Below are 17,703 nucleotides of genomic sequence, written 5' to 3'. Positions count from 1 at the left end.
GTTAATTAGTTAATGGTTATATATATGGTTTTATATATATAAGTATATATATAAATATATTAAAAAATATATATGGTTCTCCAATGTTCTCAGGCCGTTTTTACATATGCCCTGACCACTCATCCAACTTCAATTTCCTGGAGTATCTTTGAGAAGATGTAGAGAGATCCTGGAAAGTGGAAAACCATGTTTCTTCTTCATCAACATGATGCTCTACAGGGCCTCTCTCCATTTCATTTAGGTGAAATGACCCCAAACTACTTGTCAGAACTGACCTTGGTTAATATAATTCCTCCAGGGGTCCAAGGCCTCTTGAGCAGTGCTCTGTGTTTCAAAATTACTTTCTGCATTGTGAAAGTGAGCATGAGGGGATCCCTGGGAGGCTCAGCGGTTTAGCGCTTCAGGCCAGGGCATGATCCTGGAGGCCTGGGATCGAGTCCCCCATCGGGCTCCCTGTGTGGAGCTTGTTTCTCCCTCTGCCTGTGTCTCTGCCTCTCTCTCTCTCTCTCTCTCTCTCTCTCTCTGTGTGTCTCTCATGAATAAATAAATAAATAAAATCTTAAAAAAAAAAAAGAAAAAGAAAAGAGCAAAAGAGCAAAAGCTGCCACAATTAACTGCATGTTTATTGCCAACGCCATCCAGCTAGAGTCCCCAAGGAACACACCCCATAGTTGAACAAGCTGGGTTTAGAACTCAGTACAAGGAAGAACATACAACATGGTGAACTGTGTAGTGCTTCAGGAAGAGGGTGTCAGAAAGGATTATAATATTTGGGCTTGTGGTGGGTGATTTGGGGGGAGGGTTTCAGGAAGCAGGGTTGTGCCCTGAATCGGATGCTGTCTGGATGCAAGAGGGAAGTTTATCATGATTAGACACTGTAATAAATGTCAGCTAGAGTGAAGGCAGACCAGAGCGAGGCAGAAGCTGTAACTGGTAAGAAGTAGCAGCCACTCATATTAGCAGGGAGAGGGATATTTGGTGTATTCTGTGAGCTGCCCAGTGACCTTGTTTTTGTCTGTGCTTAGACAAAATTATGAAGTGGTCTTTTTCATCTCTCATTATGGTCTCAGACTGATCTTGATGTGGGTGTTCTATGAGATTGTTTATGTTCAACGAGAGAATAACGTGGCCTAGCTGTGAGTGCCAGGCCAGCTTTCAATATCACTGAGGCCTACCTGGAAATGTCAGACTGTTTCGGGATGCCAGGAGTTGCTTTTTCCATTCTGTTACATGCTACTGTGTTAAGAGGGAAAAAGGCTGGTACCAGCCTGGATACTCTATATCTTAGAAGTGGAGTTTTTTCTTTTTTTAGAGAGGGGGGGGATAGCAGCAGCAGGAGAGGAAAAGAGAATCTCAAGCAGGTTCCTTGCTTGATGTGGAGCCTGATATATGGCTCGATCTCATGACGCTGAGATCATGACATGAGCCAAAATTAAGAGTTGGATGCCTGACTGAGCCACCCAAGCACCCTAGAAGTGGAGTTTTTAAAACAAGTGTTTTCCTGCACACATCTCTTTACTCTGTTCCACTTTGCAAAGACAAACAAGGGGAAGAAAAAAGTTAAATATACGTAAACACTTTTGTTTATTTTTTATTTTTTTTATAAGATTTTATTTGTTTATTCATGAGAGACACACAGAGAGAGGCAGAGACACAAGCAGAGAGAGAACCAGGCTCCACGCAGGGAGCCCGATGTGGGACTCGATCCTGGGTCTCCAGGATCATGCTCAGGGCTGAAGGTAGACACTCAACTGCTGAGCCACCCAGGTGTCCCTTGTTTGTTTTTATTTTTTTATTTTTATTTTTTAAAGATTTTATTTACTTATTTATTCATGAGAGACACAGAGAGAGAGAGAGAGAGAGAGAGGCAGAGACACAGGCAGAGGGAGAAGCAGGCTCCATGCAGAGATCCCGACATGGGACTCGATTCAGCGTCTCCAGGATCACGCCCTGGGCTGCAGGTGGCGCTAAACTGCTGCGCCACCGGGGCTGCCCCCCTGTTTGTTTTTAATTGTAAAAAATAACACACTTGGGCAGTGTGAAACTGTAACCTGCTTCTTCCTCTGTCTGTGTCTCTGCCTCTCTGTGTGTGTGTGTGTCTCTCATGAATAAATAAATGAAATCTTTTTAAAAAATAACACACTTAAAAGTACTCACAATATAAATATATAATATAACAACTTATAAATATAACAACTTATAAATTCAGGATGTGTAAACACCATCTTGAAAAAGAAACTCCTACACAACTGATCACCTACAGGCAGCGATGGTACATTTTCTGAATACATCCTCCAGTTACAGCAATGGTAAGTGCACTCTGGCTTGATGCAGCAACACTTTGGATACCTGTCAATCATTTCCATCACTTCCGCAGGATTCATGGATTCTCTGGTAACATTTCCTTTGGGTACTACACAGAGTCAGTAAACATTCCAGATGAGATGACAGAGCGTGTACCGCTAAGTTGTTAAAAATGACTCTTGCTTGTCACAGAGCACCAATGCAGCAACATGACAAACGTCATCCCAGTAGGCACAGACCAGAAGCCATGTCCTGATGGCGTGGGTCACAGCACAGCCAACTCCGATGACTCAAACACTGTCTTCTATGTCAGCCGCAGGGCAAGAGGAGGATAATGAAGCATCAGGATAACTCATCCAGAAGAAAATGGTGCTTAACATCCTGATAACCACATCGTTTCTTGGACTTGCCCTCACAAATTATCCCTAAACATTACTTGGACATTTTGCCTTTTCATCAGGATCTTAAGGTGCATATACTGTGTAATGTGATAGGATAGGAGTTGCTCAGCACAGTGACTTCTCTTGCTGAAGCAGCAACAGAGCAGGCCAGGCAGATGCTGGAATCCAGAGCCCTACAAGGAGCAGACGTGAATTGCAATCCCCAGACGTGAATATGGCAACCTGAGCGGCCCAGCATCTGCTTATATTTTTTATATCTACCACATAGAAAATTGTAAGTTCAGACTATTACATCTAGTTAACCTAACATCACAAAGCCCATCTCATTTTCTCCCCTTTGATATGTGTGACTCCCTGATGTGACACAGGGAGAAGCTTGGCTCCCACTACCCTAGATGTGTTGACTGACTTGACAGTCTCTTCCCACCCCCTCCCCGCCCCCAGGCATAACAAACTCCCATCACTGCTCCTGCCCCCTGCTCCGTGTGGATGCTTTCCTCATCCTACCTGGACTGTGACACTCGCTACCTCCTACCTGACCCACATGAATGTCCCCAACACTCCTCCTATTTTAGGCCCAACACCCAAAGCTGGGCAGTATTAATATCCAGATGTCCTCTTTACTCTGCTTGGGCTTTGAAATCTCATGCCGACACCTCAGTCATCCTATGTGGACACCCTCCTTATCCTGCTCAGGCTGACACCCCCTGCTGGTGCATTCCACCCTTGGACTGCCACCACTTGGACTATCACCCTGTACCAAGCCACCCCCTGCATGAACACCCTCCTCATCCTACTCAGGCTATAGCTACAGATATAAGGTCGTAAAAGCAACCTTAAAAATCTAAAAAAAAAGTGTAATCCTGAAAGGCTTATTCGATAAATTGTGCCATAATAATTACCCTTAATTGTTTTATAAAACCCTAATAGGTATAAACACCTGGAAGGTATCAAACTAGAAAGGTTCACTGGCACTTTGGTCTTCTTCCTATATTCATGGAGGTATAAGAAACTTGTGGTCAGCTAGGATAACTTTTACTAAATAGGAGTTGGAGAGTCTCTGTGCCCTCTGAATATTCACTTAGTATAACTTCTATTCTGCAGAAATACATACACACATCACATATATATATATACAAGTGCAAAGAAAAATTTTGCTAAAATATACGTCCCCAAAATATTAATAGTGATATTGAGGCTGTTTTAATTTTCTTCTTTGTAATTTCCCCATGTGATGTAACTGAATAATTGCAAAAAGTGAACACTAATTCCATAATCTTAAGTATAAAATAAATCTATATCCAATTAAATTTTTTTTAAATCTTAGAAGAAGCAAACTGGTTTGATATATGTGGGAGCAGAAATCAATTTGACCATCATAAATAGAGCTTACCAGTTCTTGAACATTCTTCTTCAATAGGAGATCTTTTTACTGCTAAGATTCTTCTTTGAATAAACATAAATCAGGTGAAGGGCATCTGCAGACTGAATAATAAAATCTGGTCAAAGAAGACAGAACGGTATATGATTCTCTCTCCTCCACTGAGTAACCAACGTTACTCAACGTTGGATATAATCCTTGTAAAATGTCTTTGAATCCCAAATTTTAGTAAAGGAGATTCATAAAAAAAATAAAATTGGGAGTTTTATTGTTCATCATTATGAATATTACTTTACTTATATGCACTTTCTTTTCTTATAACAAACTCTATAAGCATAAGTCTCAGTCCATTGATTCCTTGGAAAAACCTGTGCCTCTGATGACACAGATCTCAGACTTCCAATTACATTCCTGCTCCCAAAAGCCTTAAAAAGCAAACAACTATGTCATTCGTCACATCAGTCAAACTGCCATGAATATTGCCTTACTTTTAAAGTGAGGTTTTGGAGACTCATATGATTCAACCAACACATTAATCTTAATAAAGCAAAACTTTCACTAGACTGCAAAATGTGCATTTCTTACTATTACCAATAGTGAGTGCAGAGCAATGATTTGAAAAAGGAGGGGAGGGATCTCTCTGCCTGGCCCAGCATTCACCGCGAAGGCAGGCCTAGGATAGGCCATTGGACATTTAAGGAAAAGAAAAGCAAACGTTTCCATGCACTAAAAACAAACATGCATTTAGAACAAAGATGAAAACAAACTCAACGAATCTACACTTTCAGATGTGCTACAGTTTTTCCTCCTTCTCAAGATCCTTCTTTTGTAGAATAGCGGGACTGGGGAAGAAGGAAATCACGAGGCACCAGGCCCTTTTAAGAGCTATACAGACGGAGAAAATCCCCTCCAGGGCCACATCTGCCCTGATGTCACACACACTACCAACTGTGAGCAGGAGGCTGGAGCCAAGATTCTTAGGATCAGAGGTATGGGGACGCTGTGGTTCGGACAAACGTAGCTGCACCCACAGCGCCTGCAAGTAGGGTCTCTCCCACCATTTCCTCCAGGGCGTCCCTCTCAGGACACTGCTGGCTCTAAAAGTCCCACCCCAAGCCCAGGTCCGTGCCTTCCTGCTGGGAACCTTCAGCCTAGGGCTCAATACTGACTGTCCTCTTGGGGAAACGTGAGCACAGTGCTCTGCGCCGACACTCGGGGCTGCGAAGGGAGAGCGGGGAAAGCAGCAGGAAAGCGCGTCGGTGACGCGCACCACAGAGCCGGGCGCGCGCACACACACACACGCACGGCGAGTCACACTCGGTCGCACGACCCCTCCGCTGCTCCTCACCCGCGCAAGGGGCTGGGGCTCCGGCCCCACGAGCTCGGGGCTCTTCACTCTGGGCGGCAGCTCCATCCTCAGAGCCCGCCTCCGCCTCACCTAGCGCCGCCTTCTTCCCCTGACTGCTACTAACTCACCGGGGGGGCTGAGCCACCCCAACGCACCCCCCGCCGCCCGGGAGTCCCCGCGACCACCACTCGCACCGGGCTGGTGCAAGACGCGCTCTGCGGTGGGCGCGCGGGGGCTCCGAAGGCGCAGGCGCAGGCGCAGGCGCAAGACCGGGGCGGGGGGTGCAGCCGGGTCCGCGACCTCGCTTTCGGCAGAGCCTGGCTCGCACGCACCCTGGGGCTGGCTGCTCGGTGGGAGCCTCGCCGCTCATCCAGGCGCTGGGTCCTCCAGCGTGTGGACCCTCGGCTGTCTCCTCTTCTCTTTAAAGATTTTATGTATTTATTCAGGAGAGACACACAGAGAGAGGCAGACACCTAGGCAGAGGGAGAAGCTCGCACCCTGCGGGGAGCCTGATGCCTGGACCAAAGGCAGAGGCTCTACCACTGAGCCACCCAGGCGACCCTCGGCTGACTCTTCTCATTAGCCAGTCCCAGCAGGATTATCTGGGTGTATTTTATAGAATGGGGCGCGTGGCCCTGCATACCTGGCCTTGTGAGCGCATGCGCCAGCGGCAGTCTGTCTGCCAGGGCTGCGGAACCCATTGCCCTCTCTGGCTGGAGGTGACTTGTTTCTACTACTATAAATCTGCCCTGCAAGATGTCGTTTGCATAATGGAGCTTTTAAAAGCTACTTGGACAGGGGAATTAGAATAGTGCAACAGCACCCCAAACGGACTTAAAGGTCAACTCGCTTTAAGCGTGTGCACTCCTTGCTTGTTGACCTAAGTCCCTTGATCTGTAGCAGAACTAGCCTACTCTCTTGGGGATTTGCAGAACATTGCCCTTGAGGAATGAAGGACCACACTTTCCCTGAGATAAGGCCTGACTACATTGGAAAACAGCTGTGATGGGGACACCTGGATGGCTCAGCGGTTGAGTGTCTGCCTTTGGCTCAGGTTGTGATCCAGGGGTCCTGGAGTCGGGTCCCGCATTCCCGGCCGGGATCGTGCTTCTCCCTCTGCCCATCTCTCCTCTCTCGGTGTCACTCATGAATAAATAAATAAATAAATAAATAAATAAATAAATAAATAAATAAAATCTTTACAACAAAACAAAATCCCAACAGGCACTTCTGCAGAAATTGCTCCGTTGATTATAAATATGTGAAAATGCAAAGGACTTAGAACACTTCAAGATATTTTAAAAGAAGAACAAGGGGGGTAGTGTTGGTTCACACTACCTGAACTCAAGATTTACTGTGAAGCTAGAATCATCAAGTCAATGCAGTGTTGCTATAATAATAAATTGATAAGTGGAATAAAACAGAGGCTTGAGAAGTAGACTTACACTTGTACAGTCATTTCATTGTCCTAAAATCTTTAAGGCAGTTCAATGTGGGAAAGGACAGTTCTTTCAAAAAAGGGTGCTGGAACAACTGGATAAACTTGGGAAAATTAACTTTAACCTATATTTAACACCATACCCCCAAATTACATCAAGGTGGATCATAGATATAAACAACTATAAAGTTTCAAGAATGAAATATGGTGGAATATCATCATGACCTTGGAGTACCCAAAGCACACCTGCTTGTGCTCTCTCTCTCTGTCAAATAAATAAATAAAATCTTTAAAAAACATATAAATTGAACTTCAATAAAACTAAAAAATTCTCATCAAAAGATACCATCAGGACAATGAAAATGAAGTTAGAGACTGGCATTAAGTATTCATGAAACATATCCAAAAAAGGGCTTTTATCTAGCATATCTAAAGAAATACAACTTAACAGGATGAAAGTCAAAAACAAAAAAAAAAATGGGTGAAAGATGAAAACAGAGACTTCACAAAAGATATACAAACGTTCAATAAGCACCACAAAAACAAACAAAAGAGTCCACAGCATGAGTGTTTTAACCACATTACTTGGTTAAAAGTAATGTGAGGTATGGTGATGCAGATCCAGAGGACAAAGAGTTTTACAGTTTATTATACTTACAGTTCCCAGGGAGGAACACAGCATGACATATAGGGTCACTCTGGAGAAGTGCCAGGGTCATACACAAGGCTATGGGAGAGAAGAAAACCGTGGGCAATCATCTTTATTGTTGTTTCTGTGGAAAGGAATGAAGGAGGCAAGATAGGCAGGCTTAGGACTGCTACTTTGAATAATTTCAGCAGGCTCTGGGGAAGAGGGGCTGTCCCTGGTTGTCTGGTACCTGGTCCTGGGGCAATTAGGGCAAGTGTATAGTGTCTTGGAATGTGAATGCCCAATGAGAGAGTTAGTTAGGGTGTATGCTTAACCAGCAGCTCAAGAAGAGCAACTGATTGGCTTCTAGCCAGGGTCTAAAAACACTTGGAGATAATACAGCATTTGTAAAAACTATATTATGTTGAGTCCTCAAGTCACCAAGAAAAACACAAAGCAATCACAACAGCAAGTACAACGTATCTACTATGTAAAAGATAGGCAACGTCAAATGTTAACAAGACTGTAGAGAAACTGCTACTGTCATGTATTGCTTATGAGAGTATAAACTGTACAACTTGTACAGCAATTTGGCATTTCTTATAAAAATTAAACATGGATCTACACTATGATCTAGTAGTTTTACTCCTGGGTATTTATGCAAGAGAATTAGAAATATATACCCACAGAAAACTTGTTTGGGAATGTTTATAGCAACTTTACACATAACCACAACTCAATAATAAAAAGACAACCCCTGCTCCCCACCCCATCCCTAGTCCTTGAAGCCATAAGCAACCATTAGTTTACTTTCTGTCTCTGGATTTCTCTATTCTGGAATTTCATCTGAATGTGATCATATAACATGTGGTCTCTTGTGACTAGGTTATATGCTTTTCACCTAGCATAATGTTTTTCAAGGTTCATCCCAGTTATAGTGTATATCACTACTTTATTCCTTTTATGGCTGCATGATAATTCCTTGTGTGGATATTCCACTATATTTGTTTGTGAGGACTGCCATGACAAAGTACCACAGAGTGGTGGCTTAAACAACAGAAATGTACTTTCTCATAGTTGTCCAGGCTAAATGTTCAACATAAATGTGTCAGTAGAGTTGTTTCTTCTCTTGGCCATCTTCTCCCTTTCTCTTCACATGGTCTTCCTTCTGTATGGACAAGCCTGTGTCCTAATCTCTTTTTTATAAAGACATTAATCATTGAATTAGGGCCTACCTTCATGACCTCACTAGATTTTAATTACCTCTTTGAATACCCTATCTCCAAATACCATCACATTCTGAAGTACTAGGTGCTAAGACTTCAATATATAAATTTTGGGGAGACAAATTCGTCTCACAACAGCCACATTTTGTTTATCCACCTGTTGATGGACAGTAAGTTGTTTCCACGTTTTGGCTATTGTGGATAATACTGTCATAAAGATCCATTTACAAGTTTTATTATTTTTTTTGACAGTACAAATTCTAGTTTTATTGGTCTGCTTGTTCACAGTTAAGTCTTCTGCTCAGAGAACCGAAGGGCCAGCTAATGATGAGGGAAGGCAGTGTCTGCAGCCTTCCAGAGTCATGGGTCTGCAGGGCTACCCCAGCCCAATGCAGTTCTCTGCCCTTGTGCCTAGGAGGAAAGAACAGAAGTTCTTTGGGTGGGTGGGTGGATGCGGCAGCTACAGGGTAATTTTAGTGTAGAGCCTGGGGTTTGTTCTTCACAGCAAGAGATGGTAATCACATAAAGTGTTATTACAAACTTACAAAAATTGAGAGAGTTATATATTATTCTCACTTGTTTGGATGTTTTCCTTCATTTTCTTTTTTATAAAACAAAACAAAACAAAAAACAGCAAGAAAGAAAAATATGGAAGGCAGATGAGTCAGACACCTGGGTTCAGATCAGAAGGGACCAGGGAGATGAGAATCAAGCTGTTACTGCTGGAGCAATAACACTATGGCTGGTCCTGGGACTCTTTTCAGGTACCTTGGGAGAAATGCAACAAGCCATAGAGAGACGATGTTTTTAGTGGGAAATTTGTAACTTTACATACATGCCTATGATACCAAAAAGGAATTAAGATCTAAAATCATTTGGAAAAATTCACCAGTGAGGCTGTTTGGCCCTAAGCTTTTCTTTGTTGGAAGGTACTGGATTGCTGATTCAATCTCCTTTCTTAAGTATTTTTAGATTTTCTATTTCTTCATGACTCAGTCTTCGTAGGTTGTATTTCTAGGAATTTGTCTGCTTTATCTAGACTATCCAGTTTGCTGGCACAAAATTGTTCATAATACTCTCTTTTGTAAAATTGATATTATCACTTCTTTCATTTATTTTTTTAATTTAAATTTTAGGTAGCTAACATACAGTGCAATATTGGTTTCTGGAATATAATTCAGTGATTCATAACTTATAATCAACACCCAGTGCTCATCATAACAAGTGCCCTCCTTAATACCCATCATCCATCTAGCCTATCCCCCATGCACCTCCCTTCATCAACCCTCAATTTGTTCTCTGTCATTAAAAGTCTCTTATGGCTTGTTTCCCTCTCTCCTTTTTCCCCCCCTCTCCTATTTATTCATCTGTTTTCTTTCTTAAGTTCCACATGAGTGAGATCATATGGTATTTGTCCTTCTCTGACTGACTTATTCACTATGCATAATACATCTAGCTGTATCCATGTAGTTACAAGATTTCATTCTTTTTGATGGCTGAGTAATTATTCCATTGTATATATATACCCTATCTTCTTTGTCCATTCATCAGTCAATGGGCATTTGGGCTCTCTCCATAGTTTGGCTACTGATGCTGCTGCTATAAACATTGGGGTGCATGTATCCCTTTGAATATGTATTTTTGTATCCTTTGGGTAAATATCTAGTAGTGCAATTGCTGGATGGGTAGTTCTATTTTTAACATTTTGGGAAACCTCCATCTCTTTCATTTCTAGTGTAGTTATTTGAGTCTTCTCTCCTTTTAGTCTGCCTAGCTAATGATTTGTCAATGTGTTGATTTTTTTGGAGAAACAACTCTTGGTTTCATTAATTTCCTTTTCTATTTCAGTAATTGTCCCTACTATTTTTCTATCCTCTATTTTCTCTACTCTGATCTTTATTAGTTCTTTCCTTCTAGTACCTACAGGTTTAGTTTTTCTCTTCTAGTTCCTTAGGTGTAATGTTCAGTTGATTTGAAATCATTTTATTTATTTATTTTTATTTTAAGATTTAATTTATTTATTCATGAAAGACACACACAGAGAGAGAGGCAGAGACACAAGCAGAGGGAGAAGCAGGCTCCATGCAGGGAGCCTGATGCAGGATTCGATCCCAGGACTCCAGGATAATGCCCTGGGTCGAAGGCAGAGGCTAAACCGCTGAGCCACTCAGGGATCCCCTGAAATCTTTTTAATATAGACATTTACTCCTATAAATTTTGCTCTCAGTACTGCTTCTGTTGCATCTCACAAATTTTGATAGTTTGTGTTTTTGTTTTCATTGGTCTCAAGATCTTTTCTAATTTCCCTTGTGATTTCTTAACTCATTAGTTAAGAAGGTATTAATTTCCACATATTTGATTTTTTTTCTTTGTGCTACCGAATTCTAGTTTCAATCTTTTAAAATTTATTAATACTTGTTGTATGGCTCAACATATGGTTTATCCTGAAGAATATTCCATGTGCTTTTGACAAAAACATATTCTATTGTTGGGTGGAATGTTCTGTATATCTGTTAGGTCCAATTACCTACAGTATTTCTCAAGTTCTCTATTTTCCTATTGATTGCCTGTTTGTTCTATGTATTATTGAAAGTAGAGCACTGGGCAGCCCAGGTGGCTCAGTGGTTTGACGCTGCCTTCAGCCCAGGGCGTGATCCTGGAGACCCAGGATCGAGTCCCACATCGGGCTCCCTGCATGGAGCCTGCTTCTCCCTCTGCTTGTGTCTCTGCCTCTCTCTGTGTCTCTCATGGATAAATAAAATTAAGAGAAAAAAAAAGTAAGGTACTGAAGTCTCTCCAATTCTGTCAACATTTGCTTCATATATTTCAGAGCTCTGATGTTTGCTACTTTTTTTTTAAAAGATTTTATTTATTTATTCATGAGAAACACAGAAAGGAGGGGGGGGCGGGCAGAGAAACAGGTAGAAGGAGAAGCAGGCTCCGTGCAGGGAGCCCGACGTGGGACTCAATCCCGGGTCTCCAGGATCACGCCCTGGGCTGAAGGCGGCGCTAAACCGCTGAGACACCCGGGCTGCCCAGATGTTTGCCACGTTTGTAATTGATGTATCTTCTTGCTATATTGACCTCATTCTCATTGTATTATATAATGTCCTTGTCTCTTGTAGCAATTTTTAATTTAGCTTATTTTGTGTATTAGGATAGCCCTTCCTGCTCTATCTTGGTATTTGCAATATTTTTCTCAATCATTTCATTTTCAACTTATGTGTCTTGGATCTTTTGTGTGTGTGTGTGTTTCTTGGATCTTAAGTGAATCTCTTGTAGACAGTATACAGTTGGATTCTGTTTTATATCCATTCTGCCAATTTACATCTTTTGGTTGAGTTTAATCACCTTGCATTTAAAGCAATTTCTGATAATGACTTACTTTTGACATTTTATCTTGTAGTTTTATTGTCCCTCATTTTCTCCATTATTGCTTTCCTTTGTGTTTAGTTGATTTTTCACAGTAGTACATTTTGATTCTCTCCTCACTCACTCACTACATTTTTCAAGTTTTGTATTTAAATTCCAGTTAACATAAAGTGTAATATTAGTTTCAGGTGTAGAATTGAGTGATTCAGGGATCCCTGAGTGGCTCAGCGGTTTAGCACCTGCCTTTGGCCCAGGGTGTGATCCTGGAGTCCCAAGATCGAGTCCCACATCAGGCTCCGTGCATGGGGCCTGCTTCTCCCTCTTGCCTGTGTCTCTGCCTCTCTATCTCTCATGAATAAATAAATAAAATCTTTTAAAAAAAAGGATTGATTCATCACTTACATACAATTCTTAGTGCTCAATCACAAATGCCCTATTAACCCATCACTTATTTAACCTAGCCCCGCATCTACCTTCCCTCCAGAAACTCTTTGTTCTCTATAGTTAAAAAAATGTGGAATGCTTCATGAATTTTGTGTATTGTCCTTGCACAGGAGCCATGCTAATCTTCTCTGTATTGTTCCAATTTTAGAATATGTATTGCCAAAGTGAGCAATCATTCACTGTATTTAAAACTTATTTTTTTTAAACTTATTTTTATTATTTTTATTTTTTATTTATTTATGATAGTCACACACACACACACAGAGAGAGAGAGAGAGGCAGAGACATAGGCAGAGGGAGAAGCAGGCTCCATGCACCGGGAGCCCAACATGGGATTCGATCCTGGGTCTCCAGGATCGCGCCCTGGGCCAAAGGCAGGCGTTAAACCGCTGCGCCACCCAGGGATCCCTAAAAATTATTTTTAAATAGATTCTCTAAAACATACTATATACATCTTTTAAAAGATTTTTTTTAATTTTTATTTATTTGAGAGAGAGAGAAAAAAAAAAAAGCAAGAGCAGAGGAGAGGAGCAGAGGGAGAGGGAGAAGCAGACTCCCTGCTGAGCAGAAAGCCTGATGCAGGGCTTGATCCCAGGACCCTAAGATCATAACCTGAGCTGAAGGCAGATGCTTAACCAACTAACCCACCCAGGCATCCCTACCATATACATACATCCTAATGTAGAATTGACTTCAGAGTTATAGCAACTTAATTCCAGTGACTTATATAAATGTTACTCCTATATAGTTTCATTCCACCCTCCCTCTTTCTGTGTTTAGTTTATGTAGATATGAATGTCTATATATGATACAAATCCTGAGATTAAAACCTCAAAGGTTGACCTTAAAAACTAGCCCTTCCTGAATTAAATTGGATCAGACTACTAAGAAATTTATGCCTCCAAGAAATTGTTGAAAACAGCAGAGCAATCAGCAAGAAATCAGTGGAGCACAATGAGCTGGAAATAATATCAAATGAGGCAGATTGCTTCACGGAGAGATCAGGCAAAAAGATAGTCAGTTGCTCCTGTCATCCTAGGTGACTGAGAACACACACAAGCATAACACTAAATGCTTCACACTACAAGGGGAAGTAGATTTCAGTAAAATAGCCTAGTTAAAACACAACACAAATAAGCAAACAACAACAACAACAAAAGCAAGTCTGGGGGTGGGAGGAGGCATTGAGATTCTGAATTGCTACAATATGTTACCTAATATATCGAGTTTTCAGTAAGAAAAAGGGACAAGAACAAAGGAAAGTATGAAGACAATATTTTATCAAGTAGAAAATATTAATAAAGAGATACATGAAAAAAAAAAAGAGATACATGTAATAAAAAGGACCAAATGGCAATTCTAGAGTTGAAGAATAGTGTAACTAGTATAAAAAAAATTCATGAGAGGGACACCTGGGTGTCTCAGTGGTTGATCGTCTGCCTTTGGCTCAGGGTGTGATCCCAGGGTCCCAGGATCAAGTCTCACATCAGGCTCCCTGCAGGGAGCCTGTTTCTTCCTCTACCTGTCTCTGCCTCTCTCTGTCTCTCATGAGTAGATAAATAAAAACTTAAAGAAAAAAATGAGGAAAAATATTTAAAGAAATAATGGCTAAAACCATCCCCAATTTTTAAAAAAATATTTTATTTATTTATTCATTCATGAGAGACACAGAGAGAGGGGCAGAGACATAGGCAGAGGGAAAAGCAGGCTCCCTGCAGGAAGCCCAATGTGGGACTCGATCCTGGGACCCTGGGATTACGCCCCAAGCCAAAGGCAGACACCCAACTAAGACACCCAGGCATCCCCCATTCGCAATTTTAAAAAGGATTTTATTTATTTATGAGAGAAAGAAAGAGAGAATAGAGACAACAGACTCCACACTGAGCATGGAGCCCAACACCGGGCTTGAACTCTGGACCCCAAGACCATGACCTGAACCTAAACCAACAGCCAGATGCTTAACCAACTGAGCCACCTGGGTGCCCCAAACCATCTCCAATATTTTGATAAACATTAATCTATACCTACCAGAAGCTCAACAAACTCCCAGCAGGATGTGTGCAGGCACTCACAGATACATCCTGGTAAAAAGTGCTGAAAGTCAAAGACAAGGAGAATATCTTGAAAGCAGCAAGAGGAAAACAATGTATCACTCACAGGGTACCTCAATAAGATTAACAGCATACTTCTCATCAGAAACAATAGAGGCCAGAAGGCAGTGGGATGACATTCAAATTGCTAAAAAGAAAAAAACCACCAACCAATCTTATAACCAGTAAAGTTATCTTTCAAAAATGATGGTAAGGGGGATCCCTGAGTGGCTCAGCAGTTTGGCGCCTGCCTTTGGCCCAGGGCGCGATCCTGGAGTCTCGGGATCGAGTCCTGCGTCGGGCTCCCGGCATGGAGCCTGCTTCTCCCTCTGCCTGTGTCTCTGCCTCTCTCTCTGTGTCTATCATAAATAAATAAATTTTTAAAAAATGATGGTAGGGACGCCATTTGGATCTAATAGATGTGGTAACTCTGGAAATCAGATTCTCTCTCTTCCCCAATTTGCTGGGGTTTTTTGGAGGTTGTTTGTTTAGTTTTGGTTTTTGTTTGTTTGTTTTTTTTTTTTTAGAATTTATTTATTTATTCATGATAGACATAGAGAGAGAGAGAGGCAGAGACACAGGCAGAGGGAGAAGCAGGCTCCATGCCGGGAGCCCGACGTAGGACTCGATCCAGGGACTACAGGATCATGCCCTGGGCCAAAGGCAGGCACCAAACTGCTGAGCCACCCAGGGATCCCTAGTTTTGGTTTTTGGTTTTAATTTTGGTTTTTGATTATTGTAGGCCATCTCTGTGCCAATGTGTGAAGCTTATAGATCTTAAATCTTTTCTGACTTAAGGCCTTAGTTTCCACTTCTATATTATAGAACAAAAAGTTATCTCTGCAGACTCATTCCCAAGTAAAAGAAGTAAAGCTGGATGGGGCACTTGGGTGGTTCATTTAGTTAAAGCATCTGCCTTTGGCTCAGGTTGTGATCCTGGGGTCCTGGGATCAAGCCCCACATCAGGCTCCCTGCCGAGCAGGGAGCTTGCTTCTCCCTCTGCTGCTCCCTGTTTGTGCTCACTCTCTCTCAAATAAATAAATAAAATCTTAAAAAAAAAAAAAAAGAAGTAAAGCTGGAAAATAAAATTTAAAATCCCTGGGGTACCTTGGTGGCTTAGTCAGTTAAGCATCTTCCTTTGGCTCAAGTCATGATCTTAGGGTTTGGGATTGAGTCCCACATTGGGCTACCTGATCAGTGGGGGGCCTGATTCTCCCTCTGCCCCATCTCCTTACTTGTTTACAACATCAAAATCAAAAGGCATACAAAGAAATAGGAAAGTGTGGAGTATTTAAAGAAAATACAAATTTATCAACAGAAACTGTTCCTAAAAAAAGAACTGATGGCAAATATAGTAGACAAAGACTTTAAAACAACTGCCTTAAAAATGCTCAGAGGGACGCCTGGGTGGCTCAGTGGGTGAGTGCCTGCCTCTGGCTCAGGGCATGATCCCAGAATTCTTGCATCAGGTCCCGCATTGGGCTCCCTGCGGTGAGCCTGTTTCTCCCTCTCCCTGTGTCTCTCCCTATCTGTGTCTCTCATGAATAAATAAAATCTTTTAAAAAAATTCTCAAAGAACTAAAGGAAAATGTGGATAAAGTCAGGAAAATAATGTGTAAACAAAATGGAAATATCAATAAAGAAATGAAAATCTAAAAAAGAAAATAAATAAGTAAAATCTAAAAAAGAAAAAAAAATTCTGGAAAAAGAAATTCTGAAAAGTACTGAAATGAAAACATCACTAGAGGGAGCCAAAGGCAGACTTGAGCAAGCAAAAGAAAGCCTCAGAGAACCTGAATATAGAACAATGAAAATTACTGAGTATGAGGAACACAAAGAAAAAAAATTTTTTTTTTTAATTTATGATAGTCACACAGAGAGAGAGAGAGGCAGAGACACAGGCAGAGGGAGAAGCAGGCTCCATGCACCGGGAGCCCGACATGGGATTCGATCCCGGGTCTCCAGGATCGTGCCCTGGGCCAAAGGCAGGCGCCAAACCACTGCGCCACCCAGGGATCCCCACAAGAAAAATATTAAGGAAAAGCAAATAGCTTAAAGGACCTCTGGGATACCATCATAGGGACTAATATATGCATAATGGGAGTCCAAGAAAGAGAAAGGGGCAGGAGAAATGGCAGAAAAAAATTTCAAGAATTATTTGATGAAATAATGCTGAAAACTTCCCACATTCGATTAAAGACATACACATCCAAGAAGCAAAACAAACTCCATACAAAATGAAATAAAAAAGATCCATACCTATGCCAACTATACTTCAATTAAAAAAAAATTGATAGGGATCCCTGGGAGGCTCAGTGGTTTAGTGTCTGCCTTCGGCCCAGGGCATGATCCTAGAGTCCTGGGATTGAGTCCTGCATCAGCCTCCCTGCACGGAGCCTGCCTCTCTATGTCTCTTATGAATAAATAATTTTTAAAAAAATAATTGATAAAAAGAGATCCACAAGACACATTACAAACTTTCAAAAAACAATCTTGAAGATGACAGGAGAGAAGTAAATCATTACTACATACAATGAATATTCAATAAGATTATCAGATTTCTCAGCAGAAATTTTGGAGGCCAGAAGACAGTGGATCAATATATGCAAAATGCCAAAGGAAAAAAAAAAAAAAAGCTTTCAACCAAAAATCCTATATCCAGCAAAACTGCCCTTGAACATGGACAGAGAAATTAAGACATTACCAGATCAACCAAAGCCAAAGGAGTTGGTGCTCACTAAATCTATCTTGCAAAAAAAAGTTCAAGGGAGTCTTGCAAGGTGAAATGAAGATAACAGACGGTAACACAAACCAGATAGAGAAATAAAAATCTCAAAAAAGTAAATACAGGAGCAATTAGACAAACTAGTAAACAATGGTTTGTAGTTGTACTTCTTGCTTTTTACATGATTTAAAAGATTAATCTAAACACCTGATAGACAATTTTCCTGGACTTCTCAAAAGTCAACATTATTTAATTTTTTTGTAAAAGTTGTTGTACTAGATCAGTGGCTCATTATAGTACACACTAAAATCCCCTGAGAGCTAGTAAAGATGGAGATTTAGTGGGT

General features: G+C 41.4%; 1 long non-coding RNA gene and 1 other non-coding gene across 3 annotated transcripts; both read right to left on the bottom strand.

Moving 5' to 3' along the window:
* Positions 1-1,575: 1,575 nt before the first annotated feature.
* On the bottom strand, positions 1,576-5,667 carry LOC144285990 (uncharacterized). Of its 2 annotated transcripts, none has more exons than XR_013354125.1 (3): positions 5,435-5,667; positions 4,099-4,190; positions 1,576-2,962 (listed from the first exon to the last, which is right to left on the bottom strand). It is a non-coding gene; the product is annotated as an uncharacterized LOC144285990 (long non-coding RNA). The 2 variants fall into 2 exon arrangements; XR_013354124.1 differs by having other exon boundaries at positions 1,576-2,878.
* A 6,939-nt stretch (positions 5,668-12,606) lies between these two features.
* Positions 12,607-12,715, bottom strand: LOC144289092 (U6 spliceosomal RNA). The gene has a single exon (XR_013357144.1). It is a non-coding gene; the product is annotated as a U6 spliceosomal RNA (small nuclear RNA).
* Positions 12,716-17,703: the final 4,988 nt, after the last annotated feature.

This window comes from Canis aureus, chromosome 1 (assembly GCF_053574225.1).
Source record: "Canis aureus isolate CA01 chromosome 1, VMU_Caureus_v.1.0, whole genome shotgun sequence".
In the NCBI taxonomy this organism is placed as follows: domain Eukaryota; kingdom Metazoa; phylum Chordata; class Mammalia; order Carnivora; family Canidae; genus Canis; species Canis aureus.
The sequence above is the reverse complement of the archived record's forward strand: the minus strand, read 5'-3'. Positions and strand labels throughout refer to the sequence as shown.